Source organism: Mesoplodon densirostris, chromosome 12, assembly GCF_025265405.1.
Source record: "Mesoplodon densirostris isolate mMesDen1 chromosome 12, mMesDen1 primary haplotype, whole genome shotgun sequence".
NCBI lineage: Eukaryota > Metazoa > Chordata > Mammalia > Artiodactyla > Ziphiidae > Mesoplodon > Mesoplodon densirostris.
The window spans coordinates 57,936,676-57,964,201 of NC_082672.1; the positions used below are offsets into that span (position 1 = coordinate 57,936,676).

General features: G+C 38.1%; 1 long non-coding RNA gene across 1 annotated transcript in view; it reads right to left on the reverse strand.

The window, feature by feature from the left end:
• Positions 1-3,276: 3,276 nt before the first annotated feature.
• The window catches only part of LOC132500357 (uncharacterized), a 42,883-nt gene continuing 18,633 nt past the window's right edge, over positions 3,277-27,526 (reverse strand). Inside the window, exons 3-4 of the long non-coding RNA XR_009534024.1 lie at positions 18,181-18,280; positions 3,277-3,524 (exon numbers count right to left, since the gene is read on the reverse strand). This is a non-coding gene — a long non-coding RNA (uncharacterized LOC132500357). The remainder of the gene's footprint in view (positions 3,525-18,180; positions 18,281-27,526) is intronic.

Below are 27,526 nucleotides of genomic sequence, written 5' to 3' on the forward strand. Positions count from 1 at the left end.
GCAAGTTATACAGAGATGTGACTCACAGTAGCCAGTGAAAACCAGAAAATCTGTAAATTGTCTTTTAGTAATCTGTCTAGGAAAGTTTTGAATGGCTTGTAATCTGTCAAACATGAAAAATTTACTCTCCTTAGAATAAATTCTATTCTGGACAATGGACTCTGTTCTGAGGAAATTGTAATTTTTCTTTTGAAATGATATAACCTTTAAAAGTTAAAATAGTTAAGTATATAGAAGCTAATCTTTAAGCCCGTCTCATCTTGAAAACATAGCAAAAGGTCACCCACATATTAGATAAGAAAAATTTATAGTACTGAAGTTCCTAACTAAGAAGCTGTGGAAAATAGGAGGGTGCCTCAGTAAATCCCCAAGGCATAACTGCCCAATAAGTTGTTGAACTTCCAGTTTTTTTTGGCGGGGGGGCAGGGGTTGACTTTTTCAATCTAAAGAAAAGCAGAACACATGCTTATAATGTTGGCACTGAACATAAAGTAGCATTGGGGTTTGGTACCACAGGGAAGCAGAGATAATATGTTTATTTGGGCTTAAGTTCCTAAACAAGTCTATATCTTCACTAAGTGATTTCTTTGACTAGCTAGAAGAATTGGAGTATCACAAAGACCATTATAAGGTATGACCAATATTCTTTTTCTACTTGACTTTCAACTATTGACTTGCCTTTTTTAGCTTCTGGTTTTAAAGGATATCATGAAAGCTTAGGATTTTATGAAATCTGAACCTTGATGAGTTCATCCCCAATAATTCTGCCAATATCCCTAGAACTTTTTGCCCAGAAAGAACCCTGCATCATGTAGTGATTTTCAATCAAGGCTTGATTTAAACAAAAAAATACTGGAAAGCCAAAGTTTAATTTAGCTGGGCAGCTATGATTTGATAACCATAGAAATTCGGAGAGATGTGAAAAAAAAAAGACTATCAAGAGAGGTTTTAATTTCGCAATGCCACTGCTTTTCTAAATCTTTCTGGGTTCTTGTGCAATTCAGAGTCTTCTTAAGTAACTGTATGCAAAATGCATCATTCACTGCATTTGTGCATTTTCTACCAAAGGGTCCATATCTTTCCTCAAATGAAATCATATAACAACCATTACCCTTTTCTTGTTCCTTTTGATGAATACCCATTATGTGCAATCTTTTTTTTAAACATCTTAATTGCAGTATAATTCCTTTACAATGGTGTGTTAGTTTCTGCTTTATAAAAAGGTGAGTCAGTTGTACATATACATATGTCCCCATATCTCTTCCCTCTTGCATCTCCCTCCCTCCCACCCTCCCTATCCCACCCCTCTAGGTGGTCACAAAGCACTGAGCTGATCTCCCTGTGCTATGCAGCTGCTTCCCATTAGCTATCTATTTTACGTTTGGTAGTGTATATATGCCCATGCCACTCTCTCACTTTGTCCCAGCTTACCCTTCCCCCTCCCTGTATCCTCAAGTCCATTCTCTAGTAGGTCTGCGTCTTTATTCTCGTCTTTCCCCTAGGTTCTTCATGACCATTTTTTTTTTTTTTTAGATTCCATATATATGTGTTAGCATACAGTATTTGTTTTTCTCTTTCTGACTTACTTCACTCTGTATGACAGACTCTAGGTCCATCCACCTCACTACAAATAACTCAATTTCGTTTCTTTTTATGGCTGAGTAATATTCCATTGTATATATGCACCACATCTTCTTTATCCATTCATCTGTTGATGGACACTTAGGTTGCTTCTATGTCCTGGCTATTGTAAATAGAGCTGCAATGAACGTTTTGGTACATGACTCTTTTTGAATTATAGTTTTCTCAGGGTATATCCCAGTAGTGGGATTGCTGGGTCGTATGGTAGTTCTATTTTCAGTTTTTTTTAAGGAACTTCCATACTGTTCTCCATAGTGGCTGTATCAATTTACATTCCCACCAACAGTGCAAGAGTGTTCCCTTTTCTCCACACCCTCTCCAGCATTTATTGTTTCTAGATTTTTTGATGATGGCCATTCTGACTGGTGAGATGATATCTCATTGTAGTTTTGATTTGCATTTCTCTAATGATTAATGATGTTGAGCATTTTTTCATGTGTTTGTTGGCAATCTGCATATCTTTTTTTGAGAAATGTCTATTTAGGTCTTTGGCCCATTATTGGATTGGGTTGTTTGTTTTTTTGATATTGAGCTGCATGAGCTGCTTGTATATTTTGGAGAGTAATCCTTGGTCGGTTGCTTCATTTGCAAATATTTTCTCCCATTCTGAGGGTTGTCTTTTGGTCTTGTTTATGGTTTCCTTTGTTGTGCAAAAGCTTTTAAGTTTCATTAGGTCCCATTTGTTTATTTTTGTTTTTATTTCCATTTCTCTAGGAGGTGGGTCAGAAAGGATCTTGCTGTGATTTATGTCATAGAGTGTTCTGCCTATGTTTTCCTTTAAGAGTTTGATAGTTTCTGGCCTTACATTTAGGTCTTTAATCCATTTTGAGCTTATTTTTGTGTATGGTGTTAGGGAGTGTTCTAATTCCATTCTTTTACATGTAGCTTTCCAGTTTTCCCAGCACCACTTTTTGAAGAGGCTGTCTTTTCTCTCCTGTATATTCTTGCCTCCTTTATCAAAGATAAGGTGACCATATGTGCATGGGTTTATCTCTGGGCTTTCTATCCTGTTCCATTGATCTATATTTCTGTTTTTGTGCCAGTACCATACTGTCTTGATTACCGTAGCTTTGTAATATAGTCCAAAGTCAGGGAGCCTGATTCCTCCAGCTCCATTTTTCTTTCTCAAGATTGCTTTGGCTATTCGGAGTCTTTGTGTTTCCATACAAATTGTGAAATTTTTGGTTCTAGTTCTGTGAAAAATGCCAGTGGTAGTTTGATAGGGATTGCATTGAATCTGTAGATTGCTTTGGGTAGTAGAGTCATTTTCACAATGTTGATTCTTCCAATCCAAGAACATGGTATATCTCTCCATCTATTTGTATCATCTTTAATTTCTTTCATCAGTGTCTTATAATTTTCTGCATACAGGTCTTTTGTCTCCTTAGGTAGGTTTATTCCTGGATATTTTATTCTTTTTGTTGCAATGGTAAATGTGAGTGTTTTCTTAATTTCACTTTCAGATTTTTCATCATTAGTGTATAGGAATGCCAGAGATTTCTGTGCATTAATTTTGTATCCTGCAACTTTACCAAATTCATTGATTAGCTCTAGTAGTTTTCTGGTAGCATCTTTAGGATTCTCTATGTATAGTATCATGTCATCTGCAAACAGTGACAGCTTTACTTCTTCTTTTCCGATTTGGATTCCTTTTATTTATTTTTCTTCTCTGATTGCTGTGGCTAAAACTTCCAAAACTCTGTTGAATAACAGTTGTGAGAGTGGGCAACCTTGTCCATTATGTGCAATCTTGGTGAAAGTATCAAAATGCCATCTTTCCCTAGCCAACAGCTGAGTACATAACCTAAAGCAACCAGTTTTCTTCTCTCTCGTCTCTCTTCTCTCTCTTTCTACCTCTTCTCTCTTTCTTCTTTTAATTTTAACTAAAGTGATACAAAGGCATCAAATATTAGCATAATAATAAGGCTCTTCAAAAGATACTGTTAAGAAAATGAAAAGAAAAGCTACAAACTGAGAAAACACTTACAAATCACATACTTGATAAAGGATTTGGATTCAGAATATATAAGGAACTCTCAAAACTTAATAAAAAAACCCAATTTTTAAGAATAGGCAAAACATATAAAACTATAACCAAAGAAGTACAGAATACAATTACAATAAAATATTTTCACCTATCAAAATGACAAATTACTTGTTCCGTACTTGCAAGAAAATATGAGGACAAACATTCATACTTTTGTAGGAATGTAAACTGGTAAAATTTTCTAGAAGGAAATTTTGATGGTATTTATTCTAGAGTTTTAACTGTGTTCATATTATTTGACCCATATGTTCCCTTTTGTGTAGGTAAACTAAGGAAATAATTATACACATAGTCAAAGGTACATTCAGCACAGGAAACCATCAGCACTGAAAGGCAGAAAGATGTTATCTCTTGTCATTTATAAAATATAGGTTTCTGGCTATATACATTTTTTAGATTGTGGATAACTTTGTCTCCCTTATACTTTACAATGTTTTGTACAATAAACATGTATTTCCTTTATATAGAAAAACAGATTGTTTTCTTTCATTTATTTTAGGTTGTAGAGCAATCATTTAAGTGATGGCTTTCAGGTACTGATTGATCACAGGGGACAATGAAGTTGAAATACAGATCTGGCTTTGTGTTAATATTTTTAAAACACAGATTAAGAATAATAAACTGAATCAGCATGTTCTTCAAGAAAGCTAAATCAAGTGATAATTTTCAAAGTTTTATGTGAATACATTTTAAAAAATATTTATTGAAGGCCAACTATAGTTTTTTTTTTAATTAATTCATTTATTTATTTATTTTTGGTGCATTGCGTCTTCATTAATGTGGTGAGCAGGGGCTACTCTTCATTGCGGCGCATGGGCTTCTCATTGTGCTGGCTTCTATTGCTGCACAGCACGGGCTCTAGGCTCCCGGGCATCAGTAGTTGTGGCTCATGGGCTCTAGAGCACAGGTACAGTAGTTGTGGTGCACGGGCTTAAGTTGCTCTGTGGCATATGGGATTCTCCTGGACCAGGGTTTGAACCCGTGTCCCCTGAATTGGCAGGCGGATTCTTAACCACTGTGCCACCAGGGAAGTCCCTTATGTGAATACATTTTTAAGGCTGAGTTTGAGAGTGGAGGGCAGAAAGTAGAGTGAATCAATGATCTTTCCTTTGACAGTGCAGGATGGACAGAAAATGTATCGCTAGGTAATGGGTTGACTAATAGCTTTTTATAAGAAAAATAAATAGAGATTGTTTTGTTCAACCTTCTCACTTTATAGATCGAGCATCTGAGACCTTACTACAATCCCCATGTTAAAAAATCTACTAATACTAGCTAGTTACTATTTTCTATCTCCAGATTCAAAGTGCCTACCACTACTCAGAATTTCATTGAGACTTGGGACATCAGTTATCCTTCTTATTTGTTGTGGTAAAAGACATAAAGGAATGCAAAGGCAACCAGTACAATAATAAATAATGGTGAAAAATGTGGCCCCAAATATGTCAGAATGAGCTTCTGCTAGTTTTATTGCTAGAAATCATCTCCCTTTCAAACTGTGCCTGAGTGATTTCAGACAATTTTCCAGTGTGCTACCTCTCATGTGCTCTCATGTCCTATCATCAGCTGCTCCCTCAGGCCAGCACTACTACTTTGATGCTGATGACCCTCCTAAGATTGCTTTACCATTGGTTATAGCTGCCCTCATCCAGTGGCCACCTCCACTATCATCATCTGGCCTCAGAGAAAGAACTCTGCCCATTCATTGTCTACTTTGTCATAAATGTTGACCAGGTACTTCTCTTTAATTCCCCATAGCACACCATCAACCCTTCATTACATGGGAAATTGAAATTTGTGACATGCCTTTAGTGAAGGATCAGGGATAACAGAAAGGAAACTTAAGGAAACCTACAACCCCCCATGACCATCATTTGAGTAAATCACACAAAAGTAGTGCCAATGGATTTACACCACAAAAGGGGGGGGGGCAGAGGGCTGTTAATCACACAATTCTATTTCCCCTACACCACTGTATCCTCTAGTAAGCAAATACGCCATGCTCTTTCCAAATGTCCAGAGTCTTAGATGGCCATTTCCTTGTCAATGATACATCTAAATCGTAAAATCCCTTTAAACCTGAGATAAAAATGCTTTTCCCATCACTAGGTTTTACTACCGTGGCTCCCCTTCACATTTGTCATTTCTGGATTGTTTGAATATTTACATTTGTAACTCTGAAGGATAGGTATTATATTACAAGTTCTTACCTTACATTTGTTTCATTTATCTAAATTCCATCTCCACAGCTAAATGACTAACATTTCAAGGAGAGGAACTACTATTTCTTTTTCACTTTCCATAATATTTTGTAGAAGACCAGACACAGAGTAGGCTTTTGATACTCAAAGACTTCAGTGAATTTGACTTATAGCACTAGGATAATTTGAGATTCGAGATACAATGGCAATGGTCTTTCTTCAAATGTTTATTCTATTTCTTTGGTGATTGAATTTAAGTGCCTTTGCCCTAAATATAAGAGTGAACATAAATCATTGTAAACACTACCAGGAAACAATAAGGAATTAAATCCAGGATTAAAAAGGAAATAACTATGTATACATATGATTAATTATTTGAATTTTACAATCCTGTGTTATTTTCTTTCTTTATGTAGCTTGCTTAAGCTTTTAATGACAAAAATCTTATTTGAAAAATGTATTCTATTTTATTATCAATCCAAGAAAACACACGGATCAGTAGTATCCTAAGCACATTAACCTGCTGACTAGGGATTATCTTAAAAAACAACAAATCTAACATTCATTCACTGGAACAAGGACAAATAGAATAGAAAAACTGTTCACCTCCAGACTCAGGCAATTAGTCTTAAATATGTCTAGATGAGTGCTGCTACGAGAAATAAATGCACTGAATAGTACCTACAAAAAAAGATAAATTGCAAAAGAAGCCAAGGTATAAGTAAATATCCTAACAGAAGGCACTTGAAAATAAATCCTCACTACTATTGGAGGTTTCAGAATATAAAGATCTATTAAGTTTTATTTTTGAACTTCTATAACTGTAACCATGGTAACAGTCCAGGACAATTCAGATGGAAAATTTAAATTAAGAACCATAGTTTGGACAGAAAGCACAAATGTCCATAAATCGCTAACCTAATTGAGAAAGTGAATTCTAGCATTCATTTTTTTTTAAATAGCAATAGGCCTTCTGTCATGATCAGGAGATGGGGTAATCTGAAGACAATCCGATAATACTTTGTTTAAAAATGTAACCATAAAAATACAATGTGGCAACAATTCTGAAGATAATATTTATCCTTCCCCAGAATGGCAGATATTCCTTTCTAAGTAAAAAGGCTTTTATTTTGCTCTTATTATAAGAGTAATAGGTGTATGTAGAAACAAAAATTTTAAAAATACAGAGGGGTTTAAAATGAAAAGCAAGTCTTTCTTCCTGCCTCCTACTCCCAATTCCATTCCCCATAGACAACAATTTTTTATACAATTTCTGACTTTAGTTCTTCTAGAGATTACCTTCGTTATCCCCTTAATAACAAGGATTATCTAGATTCTAGGCTATCTTCTCGAGGTTATCTATATAAGCATATAACAATATTGCTGATACCACTACACCTCTAGTTCTTTTATTGATTGTTGTCTCTAGCAGAAAAAATGAGAAATTAGCTCATGTTTTCTGCACCTTCCCCTCCCCATTCAGTCTTTATTATATTTTTATTTTAGTAGGTTTACTTGAAAATTTTAAGTAATCTTCTTAAACATCTCGTTCTTTAATTTACATTCCCTAACTCCTTGCTATAAATATGAAAAATATTAGTACTTCTGTAGCTCATTCTACTTCTCCAAAACTCAGGCGGATGTACCATTATTTTACTGTCAAGATCTATAGAATTTGCATCTTATTCTCTAACTAAGATAAATTTTTTCACTTTGTCTATATGTTGATTCTGAAAACTGAAAACCAATAGAAAGCATTTCCATTATCATTCATTACAGAATGACGTTTCATTATTGGATTTAGAGAAAGAAATCTAATCTACAAAACTGAACCTTGTAAATAAATATTCCAAGAGCATGGGTCAAAAGGATTCTCAGTGTTTACTTGGCTGCTTCTCAAAGCCTTTGACTAGGAGGGAATATCTGAAGAAATAATGAAGTTATATTTTCCAGAATTTTTTTTAAAGGTGAAATACTTCAGATTGAAAACGTCCTTAAAGTGTCAAAGAGAAGAAACAGGGAAAATCCACCTTGAGACACACCAGAGTGATGTTTATGAGCATCAAAGACAGAGAGAGACTTCCCTGGTGGCGCAGTGGTTAAGAATCTGCCTTCCAATGCAGGGGACACAGGTTCAAGCCCTAGTCCAGGAAGATCCCACATGCCGCGGAGCAACTAAGCCCGTGCGCCACAACTACTGAGCCTGCACTGTAGAGCTCGCGAGTCACAACTACTGAACCCATGTGCTCAGAGCCCGTGCTCCACAACAAGAGAAGCCACCGCAGTGAGAAGCCCACACACCGCAACGAAGAGTAGCCCCTGTTCGCTGCAACTAGAGAAAGCCTGCACGCAGCAACGAAGACCCAATGCAGCCAAAAAAATAAATTAATTAATTAAAAAAAAATAAAGGTCACAAAGAGAAAGAACAGAGAATATACAAAGGAATAAAAATTAGACTGACTTCAGATTTTTCAGTAACAACACTGGATGAAAGAAGACAATGGAGAAAAGTCTCCAAAGTATTAAAGAACAAGAATTTAGAATCTAGAGTTTTCTATGTAGCCATTAAAATGTGAAGGCATGATAAGGTATTCTCAGATCTATAAGACCTTGGAAGCTTTGCTGCAATAGAATTCTTCTTGAATTCTCAATTCTTACCACAATGGCTGACACAAGGTAGGCACTTAATGAATACACAATAAAGAAAGGAAGGAACAATGGGAGGGAGGACAAAAGGAAATGAGAGAGGAAGAAAGAAAGAAAATCCAAAAGTAAACTCAGTCCTGAGTTTTATGAAAACACAGAGACACTATGTCCTATGTAGCTGAACAGTATTTGCTACATAAAGACCTACATGAAAAACAAATTTGGATACTTAAATAAGAGGAGAGAAATTCAAAAGATGTTGTGAGAGAAATTTGAAGTAAAGGTGATAAAACATTTTGGTAAAATTTATTGTTGCCTTTTAAAAAATCACTGAAACTAATTATTCAGCCTTGGACAAAACCTATGCTACACACAAGTGAAGCTTGAGGACATTATGCTAAGTGAAATAAGCCAGTCACAGAAGGACAAATACGGCATGAATCCACTTATGTCAGGTATCTAAAATTGTTAAACTCTTAGAAAGTATCAATAGAATTGTGGTGCCAAGGGCTGGGGGGAGGGAGAAAGGGGATTGTTGTTCAATGGGAATAGAGTTTCAGTTTTGCAAGCTAAAAATTTTTCTAGAGGTAGCTTGTTCAACAACATGCATACAGATAACAATACTATACTGTACACCTAAAAATGGTAAAAAAGTAAATTTTATGTTATGTATTTTTTACCACAATTCTAAAAAATAGCTGAAACTAGAGCTTTTGTCTCTGCAATTCACTAGCAACATAGAATAGCTGTCTTTCGAGTTCCTTAGGGAAGACATATTAGCTATCAGGTTTTTAAATAACTAACACTTTTTCTCCTATCTTCTGCTGGGTATTGATTCCACTTTCTTCACTATTTTGACTTCTGTGACCGTGAGCCTAAACTAAGTCAGTGAGACTCCCTTTCTCAGTGTTATGGACTGAATTGTGTCCCCTGCTTCCATCACCACCAACTTCATATGTTGAAGCCCTAACTGTCAGTTCCTCAGAGTGATTCTATATGGAAACAGGGTCTTTAAAGAGGTAATTAAGTTAAAATGAGACCATGAGGATGGGATCCTAATGCAATATGACTGGTGCTCTTATAAAAGAAAGATACTCCAGGGGTGCACATGCACAGAAAAAAGGCCATGTGTGGACACAGCCAGAAGGTGGCCACTCGCAAGCCAAGGGGAGAGGCCTCAGGAGAAACTAAACCTGTTGACACCTTGATCTTGGACTTCTAGCCTCCAGAATATTGAGAAAATAAATTTCTTCTGTTTAAGCCACCCAGCCTGTAGTATTTTATTATGACAACCCTAGCAAACGAATATACTCAGAAACCTTATTTTGAACAGAGCCACCAAAGACTAAAGTTAGTTGGTGTGATAGAGCAGCTAACATTCTGGGGCAGGGGTGGGAGGTAGAGGGAAAGAAAATACACACAAATAAAACTCGTGTCAAGAAGCAATCAGTCCGGGACTTCCCTGGTGGCACAGTGGTTGGGAATCCGCCTGCCAATGCAGGGGACATGGGTTCGATCCCTGGTCCAGGAAGATCCCACATGCCGGAGCAACTAAGCTCGTAGGCCACAGCTACTGAGCCTACATGCCACAACTACTGAAGCCCGTGCACCTAGAGCCCGTGCTCCACAACAAGAGAGGCCACCACAATGAGAAGCCTGCACACTGCAATGAAGAGTAGCCCCCGCTTGGTGCAACTAAAGAGAGCCCATGGGCAGCAATGAAGACCCAACGCAGCCAAAAATAAATAAAGTTCAAAAATATAAAAATAAATAAAATAAAATAAAATAAGCAATCACTCCTATGAAAAAAATTACATGAGAATAAGGGAATATAGTGATGGAGGATGAGGGCCTATTTTAAGGTAGTTAGGTAAGAAAATATTGAGAATTTTTGTTCATTACATGTTTTTCTACAAAGTCTCAAAGGAAAAAATTCTCTCTAGTATCAGCAAGAGTTTTCTGTACCTTTAGGAGCAACTGGTTCATTGTCACCATGTTAAAACCACAACACTTGTAACTGTTCACATTACCCATGTAACATTTGTGATTTACCCTTATCACAGGGTTACCAACAAAGGAAAGACAACTAGATGGACAGCTGACAACAGCAACAACGAAAGACAGAAAACATAAGGAAAATATTTTCAAAGTGATGAGAGAAGATACCATCATGAGATTGTCTGAAGTCATATTTTAAATGTAAACCACCTGGATCTAATAGCAAGTATGTCCTTGTTATGGAGATGGCTACATCGGTTTACTGATGTTGAATATTTGAATCAGGATAATAGCTGATAAAAATATCATCTGCCTACAATATACATACAATCTCTAATCCTCAAAACAACCCTAAAAATAGACATTATTACCTCTATTTTATAAAACAGAACCAGAGACTCAGGGAAGTTAAATTACATAAAACCATACAACTAATCGAAGCATCCACTGTTACATTTCATAGCCCATATTCTATACGTTAAATCATTGGCCTTTCCAAATTTGCTCTAAATTTATGTTCATCAAGTAAAATTCATATTTATGCTTATATAAATTTTCTCTTCAGGGAAAAAATTGCATACTGTTATTCATAAAATTCATGTCAGAAATATATTTGAAATATTAGGGAATTTATATAAATTTTATTTACACAAATCTTTAGAAGCATGTCTATGATCAAAATCATTACAAGCATGTCTATGATAAAATGTATTTAGATTTACAGAGGTAAACCTTACAGAACCCATTTTTTCTAATTATATTCGTAACCTACCATCTTTAATAGATAAAGTACTAACCTATCATCAGAAGGACATGAAGACTGGGATTTTTCTCAGTAGAAATGAAATGTTAGTACTACTCTAACTTGCTTTCTTACTTGATTTTATTTATGCCTCTTCCCCCCCCCAGTTGCAAGATGGACATGATTAAGTGTTTAACTCAGCCATAGAACATTCTGACCCACAAAGAAATCAAATTCATGTCCTTGGCCTTATTAGAACAGTTTCACGAATCATTGTTACCCAAATTTATGTTTTAAAAATTCCAATAGTAATTATTGTCTGTAGAATTCTTTTGGTAATTAATCATGTACTGCTCTGTGACAAACCTATTGTTCTCTTGAACTGTTAACTATTCTGTTATTTACCTTGATGCTACAGTCCCTCTTTTATACTGTCACAAAATTATCTTCCTAAAGCACAGATATTATGGTCATGTTATTGCCCTGCTCAAAAACTATGAAAGGCACATTCTCAGGATTCCCTCTGGCTTTCAAGCCCCTTGCTTCCACTGGATTGGTGCATTTTACAGATCATGACACTGTTCTACCTGTACTTTCTGTTCTTCCCCACAGGGCAGAGTAATGGACCCCCCAAAATGTCCACATACTAATTCCCAGAACCTGTGAAATATTAGCTTGCAATGGCAAAAAGGACTTTGCAATTGTGATTAAGGATCTTTGTGAGTGTGTGTGTGTGTGTGTGAGAGAGAGAGAGAGAGATTAAGAATCTTGAGGTGGGGACTTCCCTGGAGGTCCAGTGCTTAAGACTCCATGCTCCCTATGCATGCTCCCAAGCAAGGGTTTGACCCCTGGTCGGGGAACTAAGATCCTGCATGCCACATGGTGCGGCCAAAAAAAAAAAAAAAAAAAAAAAAAGAAGAAGAAGAAAGGAAAGAAAAGAAAATCAAAGCATCATGTAAGGAATTAAAAAAAAAAAGAGAATCTTGAGATGGAGAGATAGACCTGAATTATGTAGGTGGGGCCAATGTGGTCACAAGGGTCCTTATGATGGAAAGAGGACAAGAGAGTCAGAGTCAGAGAAGAGGTGACAACACAAGCCAAGATCAGAGGGAGAAATTTGAAGATGTGATGCTGTTATCTTGGAAGGGGGAGGAAAGGGCCACAAGCCAAAGAATATGGGAAGCCTCTACAACCTGGAAAAGACGGAATAGATTTTCCCCTAGAGCCTCCAGAAGAGACCAGCCCTACAGATACCTTTGTTTTAGCCCTATAGGGCCCATTTTTGGACTTCTGACCTCCAGAACTATAAGATAATAAATCTGTGTTATTTTAAGCCACTAAACTTAAATTAATCTGTCATAGCAGCAATAAGAAACTAATACAGACCCAGTTGAGGAAATCAGTCCCTTCTCTCAACTTGTAAAGCAGGACTCCCAAAACTTTACTGCAGATTTCGGGAGCTTGAGCAGGGAGTTCACATTTCAGAATAAGGAATATTAGACATCTCTGCTTTTAAAATACTCACCTATAATTTTTTCTTTCCCTCTCTGTTGTACTCTTCCCCATTTTCTCAAATTATTGTATATCATAAATAGAAGTTAAGCTTTCCCCTTTGTTTGACTCCTGATAATCCATGTCCTTAGGATCTCATTTTCCAGGTCAAGTGATTTTTATCTAAGTTTTTCCTCAGTAAATTCAAAAGGAACTCTGATACCAGCTGTTACTATAACTGTACAAACTACATGAGACAGAAATCTTAAATATATTATTTTTACCTCTCCAGGTCCTTTCTTATGGTAGATGTTCAGCACGTTTTTCTTTAAATTTACTTAATCAGAAGTGCTATTATCTGAATTCAGCATATAAGTTTTATCCACATACATAGTTAGATAACCTTCTGCTGAAAGCTCCTGGAATTGCCTTTGAATTTCCTGTCAGGAAGAGGTCAATGGATCTAAACTTAGCAGGACATTACTTTATTTGCTTTCCTTTAGTGCTGATAGTTTACATAGAATTACATGCAACCTCTCCAAATACTCTCTGTGACTAAATGGTATATAGTTTTGAAATGTTTGCCCATAATTTTTTTTTCTCTGCTCTGTTTTCCTCATAAACTGAAACAAACAGAGGTCTCTGAATTAGAATTATGACCATGACTTATGGGTTTTTTTTTTTTTTTCAGAGAAAGAGATATACCTGAGACCAAGAGATTTATATTAGACTATACTAACCAATAGGTCTAGGAACACAGACGGTTAGAAAGCCAGCAACAAGGCAGGTGGTCAAAAGTCAAGCACAGGGCTTCCCTGGTGGCGCAGTGGTTGAGAGTCCGCCTGCCGATGCAGGGGACACGGGTTCGTGCCCCGATCCCGGAAGATCCCACATGCCGCGGAGCAGCTGGGCCCGCGAGCCATGGCCGCGGAGCCTGTGTGTCCGGAGCCTGTGCTCCGCAACGGGAGAGGCCACAGCAGTGAGAGGCCCGCGTACAGCAAAAAAAAAAAAAAAAAAAAAAAAAAAGTCAAGCACAAATACTGACAAAGAAGTACAAGGAATACTACAGGATTAAGCCAATTTCTTGTCCTTATTTCCTAACTTTGTAGAAAGTTAATAGCAAAATCATTGAATGTGGCCAATATGAGGCAAGTCTAGGCTGCCTGGAGTTTTTATCTTTTGTATATATAAGAAAAGTGTCTGGGGCTTCCCTGGTGGCGCAGTGGTTGAGAGTCTGCCTGCCGATGCAGGGGACACGGGTTCATGCCCCGGTCCGGGAAGATCCCACATGCTGCGGAGCGGCTGGGCCCGTGAGCCATGGCCGCTGAGCCTGCGCGTCCGGAGCCTGTGCTCTGCAATGGGAGAGGCCACAACAGTGAGAGGCTCACGTATCACACACACACACACAAAAGTGTCTGATTGGTTTGACAGGAAGGAGCCAAAAAATGTTATATGTACTACTCTATAAAGGAGTTTATTTTATAAACAGCATTCTCCAACTCAAGGTAAGGAAACTACAGCACATAAGCCGAAGTCTGCATTTGATTTTATATTACCTGAGTGGGAACATATTATATCCAAAGAAGGTTTTCTGGTATTTGACGCTAGTATACCCCATTCAGAATGGAGTTGTATTTTTGGGATTTAAAGATCAGAACAGTTGAAGCATGACTAATAGTGGTTAATTAGATACTCACAAGTTCAAAGGGCAGAGATATTTGATCATTTACTTAAAATCCTATAGTTCAGGTAAATAGTAGAATGTGACATAAAATTATTTATTTCCAATTCACTTCCACCATGGGAGACTCAAATTACTTATAAAGGGCATCAGTCTTTTAAAGCCCTTCCTTGAAAAACTGAAGTCTCAACTCCCCACCAACTCCTCACATCTAAGTTCAATGGACACAACATAGAAACATGAGATTATTATTAAAATAAAAGGAAAGCCAATAACACAGATAATATTCAACAGACATATGACAGTAGATCAAATGCTTGCAAATGAGCAAGCAAATCTCAGTGTCACACATTGTTTTGTGTGAAAATATGCTAGACAGCATGTCCCAGTCTCAGTTACATGGCCCTCCCCTGGCACTCTCCGCTGAAGTAATCATTCTCCTGTGACTGCTAACAAGCTTCTTTGGCATAAGCTGCTTTCAAAAGGTTTTGTTGTTGTTTTTTGTTTTGTTTTGTTTTGAATTGTCTTCTACCCTACTGTCTTCTATGTTTACCCCTGCTGGAGAAGCAGATATCACCAAGTGTAATTCCAAGTGTATTGCTGAGGAGTATTCTACTGTAAGATATTCCATAATTTATTTATTCATTCACCTTTTTTTTTTTTTTTTTTTGCGGTATGCGGGCCCCCCACTGCTGTGGCCTCCCCCGTCGCGGAGCACAGGCTCCGGACGCGCAGGCTCCGGACGCGCAGGCTCAGCGGCCATGGCCCACGGGCCCAGCCGCTCCGCGGCATATGGGATCCTCCCAGACCGGGGCACGAACCCGCATCCCCTGCATCGGCAGGCAGACCCTCAACCACTTGCGCCACCAGGGAGGCCCTTCATTCACCTTTTGATAGGCATTTGAGCAGTATCCAAGTTTTAGCTATTGCAAATAATATTGCTATGAACACTTGTGTACATGTCTTTGTGTGGAAACCTGTTTTAATTTCTTTTGGTAAATTCCTAGAAATGAAATTATTGGATCATACAGAAAGTGTATATTTACTTCTTCAGAACTGGCAAGCTGTCGTTAAAAGTGGTTGTACCATTTTTTTTTAATAGTGATCTTGGGGTCTTCTTATTTATTTATTTTTATTTTATTTATTTTTGGCTGTGTTGGGTCTTCGTTTCTGTGCGAGGGCTTTCTCTTAAGTTGTGGCAAGCGGGGGCCACTCTTCATCGCGGCGCATGGACCTCTCACTATCGCGGCCTCTCTTGTTGCGGACCACAGGCTCCAGATGTACAGGCTCAGTAATTGTGGCTCACAGGCCTAGTTGCTCCACGGCATGTGGGATCTTCCCAAACCAGGGCTTGAACCCGTGTCCCCTGCATTAGCAGGCAGATTCTCAACCACTGCACCACCAGGGAAGCCCCTGTACCATTTTTATATACCTGGGAACAGTGTATGAGAATTCCATTTTCTAAACCCCTTCACCAAAAGGTGGGCAGTCTGGTAGGCTTGGTTGGCCCCCAGTCTGGTTGGTTGCCAGGCCCCGCCTTGTATGGATGCTGCTGGCTGCTGTTTACTGGGGCCTGGTCATGAGGTGGCTGGTCGCTGGCTCACTGGTGGACAGAATCAGGGTCCTGGAGACTCTGGGGCTGTTGCCTACTCACTGGCCGGTGAAGACAGATCCTGGGGTTAGTGCTGGACTACTGGTAGCAGAGCTGGTTCCTGGAGTCTAGCTGCAGGGCCGAGGGATCCCAGAGCTCATTTCAGACCGTTAGTGGGAAGGGGTCAGTTCCTGACACAGTTGGGTATAGGGTCGGGAGTGTCCCGAAGGTTGCATTGGTCTAGTGGGCAGGGCCAGGGCCCTGCTGGCTCCAGGGTAGGGTCTGGCCTGCGTCTGGTGTCTGCCCTCTGGTGGTGAGGCTGGTCTGGAGGCTTGTGGAGGCTTCCTGGTGTGAGGGGCCAGTGCCTGCCCACTGGTGGGTGGAGCTGGGTCTTGGCCCTCTGGTAGGCAGGGCTGTGTCTAGGGGCATGTCCAGAGGTGGCTGTGGGCTCTTTAGTCTTTAGGCAGCCACTCTGCTTATGGGTGGGGCTATGTCCCCCACCCCCCACCCCCCAGTTAGTTGTCTGGCCTGAAACATCCCAGCACTGGCACCTCTAGGTTGTTGGGTAGGGCCAGGTCTTGGTGGCTTGGTGGCTAATAAGCCACCAGTGACAGCAGTGTTCACATGGCAGAGTGTTTTCCCTTATGCATGTTTTCCCTTATGAAATGTTTATTGTTCTTTTAGGCTATAATTTGTTACACAGCAAGACATAACTAATATAATGGAGTGCATTCCTTTCACTCACATTTCATTTAGTTTCTTCGACCACATATAACCAAAAGAGTCTAGGAAATATAGTTTGTCTATATACCCAGTAAGAAAGGGAGAACAGCTTTTGGTGGAGAGCTGGCATTCTTTGCAAAACACATTCTAGTATCTGGACATTATTTGACCTGTGCTTCAGTTTCTCCAACTATATTGTGAAAATGGAAACCCAAATTTTAGTGACAATTAGCTATTTCTGCCATAGCTGACTTGTGTTAAATGCACGCACTTGAACCAAAGAATGGAGGCCAAGAAACTGGATTAACAGCTACTAATATGACAGCTGTCATGGTATACAACTGGAGACAAAGGGAGTAGTTCTCAGAAGATCCATGGATGGGAGCACTAGGAAGACAATTGCATAGATACACACTACATTTCTCAATAAATATCTTCAGAATGAATTAATTAAATTGGACTTTTCTACAAAAGAATGTTTAAAATATAAGACTGTTAATGGGCATGAGATAGACATATATATCATGACATGGAAAGAGCTCTGTGGTATACTGTTAAGTGATAAAAGCAGATTATAGAATAGTCTGTATAAAATGACCCCACTTATAAAAGCAAACAAACGAATATGAATAAATATATATGCATGAAACAGCCTTGGAAAAAAATGTAACTCAAACTGTTAGCAATTGTTGCCCCTAAGGACATTCACTTTCTGTTTACTGTTTTGCTATTTGAATTTGTCTACTATTTTATACACACTGCATTATTTAAATTGTTTACAATAAATATCTCTTATAGGGATATGTAGTAATAAAAAGCAAAAAGAGCAATAAAAGTAAATATATTCTTTGGGGGAAAAAAACCTTTCTCTCTAAAATGCTTCACAAATCTGCCTTTTTCTCTCCATTGCATGCTATTTCCTTAGTTTAGTCTTTACCGTTTATTAACTAAACCAGGATTCAGCAAACGTTTCCTGTTACGGGCCATATAGTAAATACTTTGGCATGCAGACTATATGTTCCCATTCACATCTACTCAGTTCTGTTGTAATAGCTTGAAAGCAGCTGAAAATGATACCTAAACTAGTGAGTGTGGCTGTGTTCCAATAAAACTTTATTTACTAAAACAATTGGTGGGCTAGCCCATGGGCCAGAGTTTGCTGACCACTCACTTAGACTACTTCAAATTATATCTCTGACTCTAATCCTCCCCTCCTCCCTCTCCCATATCTTACACTGTTCCTACATATGTCACATAATTTCTTCACATCCCATGTTTTTACTTAAGTCTCATCTGTCTGGAAAATTCTTAGATTTCTGGTGACATCTAGATCACTTTTTAAGACCCAAAGTGCCTTCATGACCTTGGTAAATAAAATTGACTGTTTTCCTTCCGTGCTTCCACAGTTTTTGTACATACCTTGATTGACACCTTGTATTGTGATGATTTCCCTATGTGCCAGATTTCCCTATGTGTCAGACACAGGAGGGCTGAGACTATGCTTCTGAATTCCTGGAACCTAACAGGAGACAAAGCAGAGAACAGGGATTCAGAAATGTTTGCTGAGTGAATAAAGACACAGAGAGAGGTATCTCTTTGGCCTTTTAGACTTTCAAATTAGGTGCAGAAAATTCCTCCTTCCAGCAGTCCTTTTTCCCTCCACAATCAGAGCAATCAATACCTGTCAGCTTGGATCTTTCTTCTTTCCTTCCTCTTTATATCTTTGTATGCTTTAATGCCCAGAGCAAATAAAACCATATAGATAATATCAACTCTTTGAATCTAATTTGTCATCTGATCCAAAACAATACACTAAGCATTTACAAGTTACATCATTCAGGGGGATGGTTCATATTTGCCTTCTAGTCCAATTTATAAGGATTTTCCCCCAACCCAGGTTCACCAGATGGTGAGCCACTTGACAATGGGGAGTATATTTTTGAAAAGCTGAAAAATATTTAGTGCATAAATGAATGGCTCCCTAGGTCACAGCCTGACAAGTTCAGAATGTGCCCCAGGTATGCTTAGGACCTTTTCACAGAGCTTGTACATGGGAAAAGTATTACTTATATGCAACAAACTATCAAAAAGCCCATTACATTATTTAGCTTAATCCTCCCTCAGCCCTTCAAATGGCTATTATCACCAATTTGCTGATGAGGAAACTGAGGCTCGTGGTTGTTAATTATCTAGCCCACTGTCATAGTGAACAAGGAGGGAGTCCTTCAGATTTTAAATCCTGTGTCCTTTTCTCATATATGACTTACTCTCATCTTCCCTTGACTCTTAACACTTGGATGATAACCTTTCGCATATCATTTAAAATGAGTTATTAAACTATCCTGTCCAGTACTAGAGCTTTTGCAGCTGACTTTCTGCTTAATAATATGGTTAATTATGCAAACTATTGTTAAAAGGGGTTCCAAAAGTTTGCCTGTTGAATAGTCTTTAAATGTTTAAAACAGATAATTAACATGGTTTTAAGCACCACTCTATACTGAGCTTTGTTGAGCTGTCCCTAGGTTTTGGCGGGCAGTGAGATGGACTAGACTGACATGACCTGCATCTGAAGACTCAATAAATATCCATCTACAGGCAGGGCAGGTGAGCTGCTAGACCTGAGCAGCCCGAAATGGTCAGGAAAGGTTAATGTCAGTTATAGTACTGGAAAATTCAACAGTAGATGGGAACTCCAGTACATGTACAGAATATAATAACAAAAGATCCAGAGATCTACCCATCATCCAAAAGATCCTGAAGCTAATAATAGAAATCTACTCTTAAGGGTAGAACTGAATCAACAAAAAACCAGGAAGAAGCCCAGCCCCATAGGAGCTAGCATACCTGTCTTAGGACACAAGGCTGAGACTCATGCACAAGGGAACCAGACAACACATCAGGGGCAAGAAGGAGGCTGCAAAGTTAAAGTGACAGCCGCTGACTTGACTTAGGGCCTTCCCATTCCCTCTTCCCAAAAGGCAGAAATGTACCAAACAGTTATATAGGTTGAATTCTATGGGTGATGGATACAATCTTCCAGCTAAGAAGAGACAGGAAAAACAAGCAGAGATTACAGTGCACCCATCTCCACTTCACTCTTGTCTGCCTCCCTTATTCCTTTCTCCTCAATTTTCAAAGGTTTTAAGTAACCAAAGTATACTTTGGAGTATTTGTCTTAATTATTAAGTGATGTTTATTTTTCTTGTTCCGAATTTTTAAAATAATTGAATATTTTGTATTTCACTATGAAAAAAATATAATATCCAATTGATTTTTCCCCCTTTGTGTCAACAGCCCTCTGTAGAATCCCTAACCTTGCTTTAACCAACTCTTTATTCACCAAACTGAAAATTGCAATTAATTCAAACTGCACAGATTAGATTTATGTTTTTTAAAAATCTCCACACTGGGAACTCTCTGGTGGTCCAGTGGTTAGGACACCACGTGTCCACTGCAGGGGGTGCAGGTTCGATCCCTGGTCAGGGAACTAAGATCCCACATGCCGTGTGGTGTGGCCAATAAAATTAAATTAAATTAAATGAAAAATCATTACACTACAAAAAAATTAAGGGTATACATGCCTCTTAAATATTCACAAATGATGAAAGGGTTAATTATTGTGCATTTTCTTGATGAAATATTATGCACTGAGTGAAATGATATTTTAGAATGCCAAGAAACCAAGTACACAAATGCTTATATTTAAAAAATTAAAATCTGAATCCATAACTACAACTAGATAAAAGTTTTATACGTGGGCAAAAATGATAAGAGAATACTGAAGAAACAAAAATGTGGTTTTATAGAGAGGCAGAAAGAAAGACTAATAATGAATTATATTTTATTTTTTGGTGTTATAATGTTGTTTGGGCAATTAATCATATTTCTTATAATGAAATGTATATCCCTCACCTATTTTTTTATATTTAACTTTTAATTAATTGAGATGAGTTCATGAGCTTACATAACATACAGTTTCACAGAACCAGTGCTTAGCTGTTCCACTGTGATACATCTAAAACAAAGCAATTCAAAGAATCTAGTATCTTTGGGAAATGGAGCTGTAACTTCATGTATCTAAAAAAAAAAAAAGTCTTTCCATGCTAGACATAATAAAGGAAGGTGTCATTCAACACAGCTTAGAATAGAGTGTCATTCAACACAGCTTAGAATAGAGTGTGTTCCAGGGAAATCTCTTATCTGTGACCTCCTAACCACCTCCATCCCCTAACTCTATCCCTCCCCATCCTCCTGCAATTTTCATTTGTGATTTGAAATTTTTCTCTAATCCTCAGTGTTCTCACACAGAACGCTAAAAGATTTTGCCCTTGTGCTTTTTGATATGCCATTTTTGTGTTCTAATTTGAATGCACTTAAATCCTGCACAAAATTAAATTCTGATTATGCATTCACTTACCTTTTATTCCTTAAATGTAGTTTTCCTTCCCCTGAGTTCATAGTGGCAGGCTGATAAAGGCCTGCTTACATGGGCAATTTTATTAAATTAATACACATTCAGTGGAAACATTCAGATATGATTATTTTACTATTCATAATACATAATTTGTTTCCTTTGAGAAATGGTTTATTCTTCCAACAAATAACTTCAATAAAATACAATAACATAAGATTGAATATATGGATAGACCTTTTTCATTGCGAGGAAGTATTAAAAATATGGTCTTTTCCCAAAAGAACTTTTTAAATATCAGTGCTAAAAAGATGAAGTAAAATGAATTTTTATAATAGTATTAACATTTGTAGTAGGTTAAATGAAAGAAGATTCTAATATGAAAATGGTTATTTTTTATTGTTTATATCTTCAGATTTATTGCCACTATATTGTTTCGGCTGCTAGCTGTGACCTAGTTTTCATTTGCTTATATTTTTTATTTGATTTTTTTTTTTTTTTTTTTTTTTTTTTTTGCTGTACACGGGCCTCTCACTGCTGTGGCCTCTCCCGTTGCAGAGCACAGGCTCCGGATGCGCAGGCTCAGCGGCCATGGCTCACAGGCCCAGCCGCTCCACGGCATGTGGGATCTTCCTGGACCGGGGCACGAACCTGTGTCCCCTGCATCGGCAGGTGGACTCCCAACCACTGCACCACCAGGGAAGCCCTGCTTTATTTTTAAAATCTTATGGCAAAATAAAAAATACTGAAAGTTTCTTTTAAATAACATCGAAGATTTTTATATCAACCATACTACAAAACAATCTGAGTATTAATGAATATAAATTTGGAGTGGTGATTCTGAGGCAGGAACTTGCTTAGAATATTCAACAATAGCAAAGAGGCAGGATGACTGAAGCAAAGAGAGGGAAGAAGAGGGTGAATGTAGAAGGTAACATCAAAAAGGTAACTAAAGGGCAAGACATTGGGCCATCGAGGTCTTTAGATATTATTATACATGCAGTGGGAAGCCATTGCATTGAACAGCATAGTGACATGACCTTCTTTAACTGTGAATGACTTTGAAAAGTCAAAGGCTCACTCAGGCTGCTGTGTGGTGAGTAGACTGTGGAATGAGCAAGAGTAGAATTAGGGTAATGAGGACGGTGGCTTGGAGGTAGCTTGTTTTTGTACTGTGTGGTAAGGTGTGGTTAGATTTTGGAGATACAGAAACCTACAGATGTACCCATTACCAGGTTCGCCTGTTGCTAATATTATATCCCATGTGCTTTATCATTTCTCTCTCTCTCTCTCTCTCCGTGTCTCTCTCAGTCTCTCTCTCTTTCTCCCAGGCCTCATTCAAATAGTTCCTCTGAACTGTTTAAGAGTAAGTTATATTCATCATATATCATGGTCCTTTACTTCTAAATTCTTCCATGTGCATTTCACAAATTCAACTTCAGTAAATTTAACATTGACACAGTATCTAATTTTATCTAATTTACCATTTGTATTCCAATCTTGTAAGTTGACTTAATAATGTCCTTTATAGCACTGTTCCCTTCCAGTACAGGATCCAGTATTACCTTTAGTTGTCATGTCTCTTTAGGCTCCTTTAATATGGAACATTTCAGCAAACTCTGTCTCTTATGAATATATCTTTAACGCAGAGTCAACTGACAGGACTGAACATTTATACAGATGGATTTGATGTGGGCTTTGAGGAAGCTGAGGATGACCCCAAAATTTTTAGCTTGAGAAACTGAATAAATGTCATTTATTGTGATAACCAATACAACAAAGATGGAGGGGGGCAGGTGGTAGGAATAGAAACCACTAAGGAGGTGCCTCTTTGTGAAAGAGACTTATAATTCTCACTCATGTCTTATTCTCCTCTCCTGGACACACTGCAGGATTTTACTTCCCCACCACCTTACACCTACCTGGGGCTACATTATCAGTTCTAATAGGTTGTGTAAAAAATTAGTAAACAGAAACCTCAATTAGAGCTGGGACTCTCATGCCCTGTGATCAGAGCAGAGCCCAACAGGAAGAAGAAAGACCTCTCTCCTTTTCTAGCAAGGATTTAGCCAAGGAAAGGTCAAACTCTGTTTACTGCAGCCCTCCCAACTTCCTTTTCCTCTACATAAAAGTGTCCTCCTTCCCTTGCTGTGTATCCGGGAGCTTGCGCATGCCTCTCTGTGGTTGCAGACCTTGAATTGCAATTCTCTGCTAATCCCGAATAAACCCATTTTTGCTGGAGAAATATCTGGCAGCCTATTTGTTCTGGGTCAACAGTTGTAAACTGAAGTGATAGTGTCACACCCCACGTGAAGCATTCTGTTCTCCTGTCTCACTGCTCAAGGAGGCTGCATGTTTCAAGTGGTGCAGCTGCAGGATGGTGGAGGCTCCATCAGTCTAGATTATTGAGTTGTCACATGAAGAACATTTGCCCTGGAGAATTGCCCAGACACACAGCAGACTTTGTATGAGCAAATAAACATTTGTTATGTTAATCCACTGAAATTTGGGGGTTGACTGCTACCTTGCCTGTCATGACTAAGTCACTATTAGACACGCAAGTGAAAATGGTAAATAGACATTTGGATATAAGATTTTGGAGTTGGGATCAGGTCAGGTCTAGGAAAGTTCGGGAACCACCAACATGCAAATGATGGTTAGAGGCATGAGATTCCCCCATCTAGAGAGTGTAGGCATGGATAATTGATTAATAGGTGATTGATTGACTGACACATACATACAGACATGATGGCCTAGCCCTCTATCACCTACTATAAATGATCATTCCAGGAAAGAGTATCTGACCAAAGTCAGCCACTCAAAGTCTTTTTGCAGGATTTTTCAAACTAGAAATAAGAGAATCAGTCTCTCTTATGTGGTGGGAGTCAGAGACCACAGTCTATGAGGGTCAAGAAGTTATGCTCCAAGCCATGTGTATGAAACTAGAAACAGTGGGTAAGAGGAAAGTAGAAGCAGAGAGAAAAGAAGAAATAAGAGGGAGTCCCAAAACCATTCAGTTCCCTAGTTCTCATTGTTCTTGAGGACATTTCCTTCATGTCTATTGGATGGTTTGGTCATTCAACACAACCATTAATTACAAGAACCAGTAATTCCCATATTCTCCTAATATAGTTTGAATTAGATTTCCATGACCTAAAGCCCAAAGAATGCTGGATAGTAAATGAATGTTACCAAGTTAATAAAATATAAACTTCTGGGCTTCCCTGGTGGTGCAGTGGTTGAGAATCTGCCTGCTAATGCAGGGGACATGGGTTCGAGCCCTGGTCTGGGAGGATCCCACATGCCGTGGAGCAGCTAGGCCCGTGAGCCACAAGTACTGAGCCTGCACATCTGGAGCCTGTGCTCCCCAGCAGGAGAGGCCACGATAGTGAGAGGCCCGTGCACCGCGATGAGGAGTGGCCCCTGCTTGCCACAACTGGAGAAAGTCCTCGCACAGAAACGAAGACCCAACACAGCAAAAATAAATAAATATATTTAAAAAAATAAAATAAAATAAAATATAAACTTCTAACTTAAAAAAGTCATGATTGGCTTCTCCTGTTTTTACACAAAGCTCTAAGTGACAGTCATCATTTATTTCCTATCCCTTCCCCCATTTAAGATCCTGTTCCAGTTATCTATAGATGCATAAGAAACCACTCCAACACTTAGTGGTTTAAAGTGACAATCAATCTGCAATTTAGGCAGGGCTCTGTGGGGAAGGCTCATCTCTGCTCCACATGGTGTCAGCTGGAAGACCTGAGCAAGAATATTTGAGTACAAAGTGACCACTGGCCATGCCTGGGGTGGGGTGTGTGTGTGAGTAGGTGTAACCTCCCAGGTATGGCAACTCCACTTAAGTGGGGGCTGTTCTCCAAAGGCTGCAGTTGTGGGTGCTTAGCATCCAAAACTCACAGTAGCTGGGATGGATATACACACCCAAGAAAGAAGTTCTGAGCAGGGCAACAGCATGTTCACTACACATCTTCTCTCGAATGTCTTACTAGAAGTTGTATATATCAACCTGATATCTAGGCATAAATTGAGAAGAAAATTTGACTAGCCCTTAACTAGATACAGAGTGAATAGCAAGTCTTACCATTGTCTGTTGAGTAGAACTTTCCTTGTTTGAAGATGAAGGTAAAAAAATCAACATAGTACCTATGAGAGGGACTTCAAGAAATTAAAAAAAAAATTAAACTCAACAAAAGTGGATCACTGGGACTTCCCTGGTGGCGCAGTGGTTAAGAATCCACCTGACAGTGCAGGGGACACGGGTTCGAGCCCTGGTCCAGGAAGATCCCATATGTCGTGGGGCAACTAAGCCCGTGCACCACAACTACTGAGCCTGCACTCTACAGCCCGTGAGCCACAACTACTGGAGCCCACGTACCTAGAGCCCGTGCTCCGCAACAAGAGAAGCCACCACAATGAGAAGCCTGCGCACCGCAACGAAGAGTAGCCCCGGCTCACCACAAGTAGAGAAAGCCCGTGCACAGAAACAAAAACCCAACGAACCAAAAATAAATAAATACATGAGTTAATTTTAAAAAATATGTTAAAAAAAGTGGATCACTGAAAATTATTTATTATATACAAAAGAATTGGGTGATTTTAATAGTTCTGTTAAAATACAATTTATATATCATAAAATTGATTGAAATAATTGAATGAATAAATGTTTTACATTTACATATACAACCATCACTACAATCTAATTTTAGAACATTTCCATCATTATTAAAAAAAATCACATGCCCATATATAGTCATCTCCCAAGCCCATCCCTCTGCCCCCAGCCCTGGGCAAGCACGTTGTATCATGTATCAGCACATCTTTGTTCTTTTTATTGCCTGTTACTACTGAAGAGTATTCCATTGTATTTTTTTTAACACATTTACCAGTTGATGAACATTTGAGTTGCTTCCATTTTTTGGCTATTGTGAATAATGCTGTTACAAACGTTCATGCACAAGTCTTTATGTGGACATTTTTACTTTTCATTTCTCTTAGGTAGATATCTAGGAGTGGAATTCTTGGATCATATGCTAACACAATGCTTAACTTTTTGAGGAACCGCCAAACTGTTTCCAAAGCAGCTGCACCATTTTACATTCCCACTAGCAGTGTATGAAGGTTCCAATTTCTCCACATCTTCCAATACTTGTTATTACCTTACTTTTTTGTTGTGGCCATTCTAGTGGACAAGAAATGACATCTCATTGTCATTTTGTTTGTATTTCCCTGATAGCTAATGATTTTTTAAATGTGTTTATTGGCCATTTGTGCATTTTTTTGGAGGAATATCTATTCTGATCCTTTGCCCATTTTAATTAGATTATCTATCTTTTTAGTATTGATTTGTAAGAGTTCTTTATCTATTCTGGATATAAATCTCTTATTATATATATGATTTGCAAATATTTTCTCTCGTTCTGTGAATTGCTTATTGACTTTCTTGATGGTATCTTTTGAAATGTAGAAGTTTTTAATTTTAAGTCCAATTTATCAATTTTTCTTTTATCCCTTGTATTTTTCTGTCACATCCAAGAATCACAAAGATTTTCCCCTATGCTTTCTTCTAAGAGTCTCATAATATTAGTTTTTACATTTGGGTGAGGTCTGTGATCCATTTTAAGTTCATTTTTGTGTATAGCGTGACATAGAGGAGTTGTGTCATTTTTTGCATGTGGATATTCAATTGTCCTAGCATAATCTGCTGAAAAGACTCTTTCCTATTGAATTTTCTTGGCACCTTCATCAAGAAAACTGAATGATTTTAGAAAAGCAGTAGACATACTCAGTCTGACAAGTCCCTGACCTATATCATAGAAGAGTAGACCATTAGGAGAAAACAGTGTGACATTAAAACAAGAAGAGAATAAGATGAACTGGGTAAAATAAAGAAATAATGCAAAGGAATAAATAATATAACAGAAGCATTAACATGCACAGTACAGAGCAGAAAAGGAACTACTGAATGTCTAACCTCTTCCAGTTATATACATATATATGCACATATAAATAGATAGATGGATAGATTTTTAAAAAACTGTAAAGCAGAAGTTGATAAATATGACAGAATAAAAATCCAATATAAGAACTTTAGATGTTTTTCAATTAAGAAATTAGAATAATTTGAATAATAATTAAAGACATAGCTGAAGAAAGAATCCCTTAAGTAAAGATGTGAGTATATGGATAAGAAATGCCCAGAGCTTCCCTAGAAAAAAATCCAAAAGAAATCTCCACATAGATTTATTATAGAAAAAATGTATTAAAGGAAAATTCCTTTATAATCTAATTAAAATGGGCAAAAATGTATGAGGAAAAATGCTTTCTTTGCATGACAGG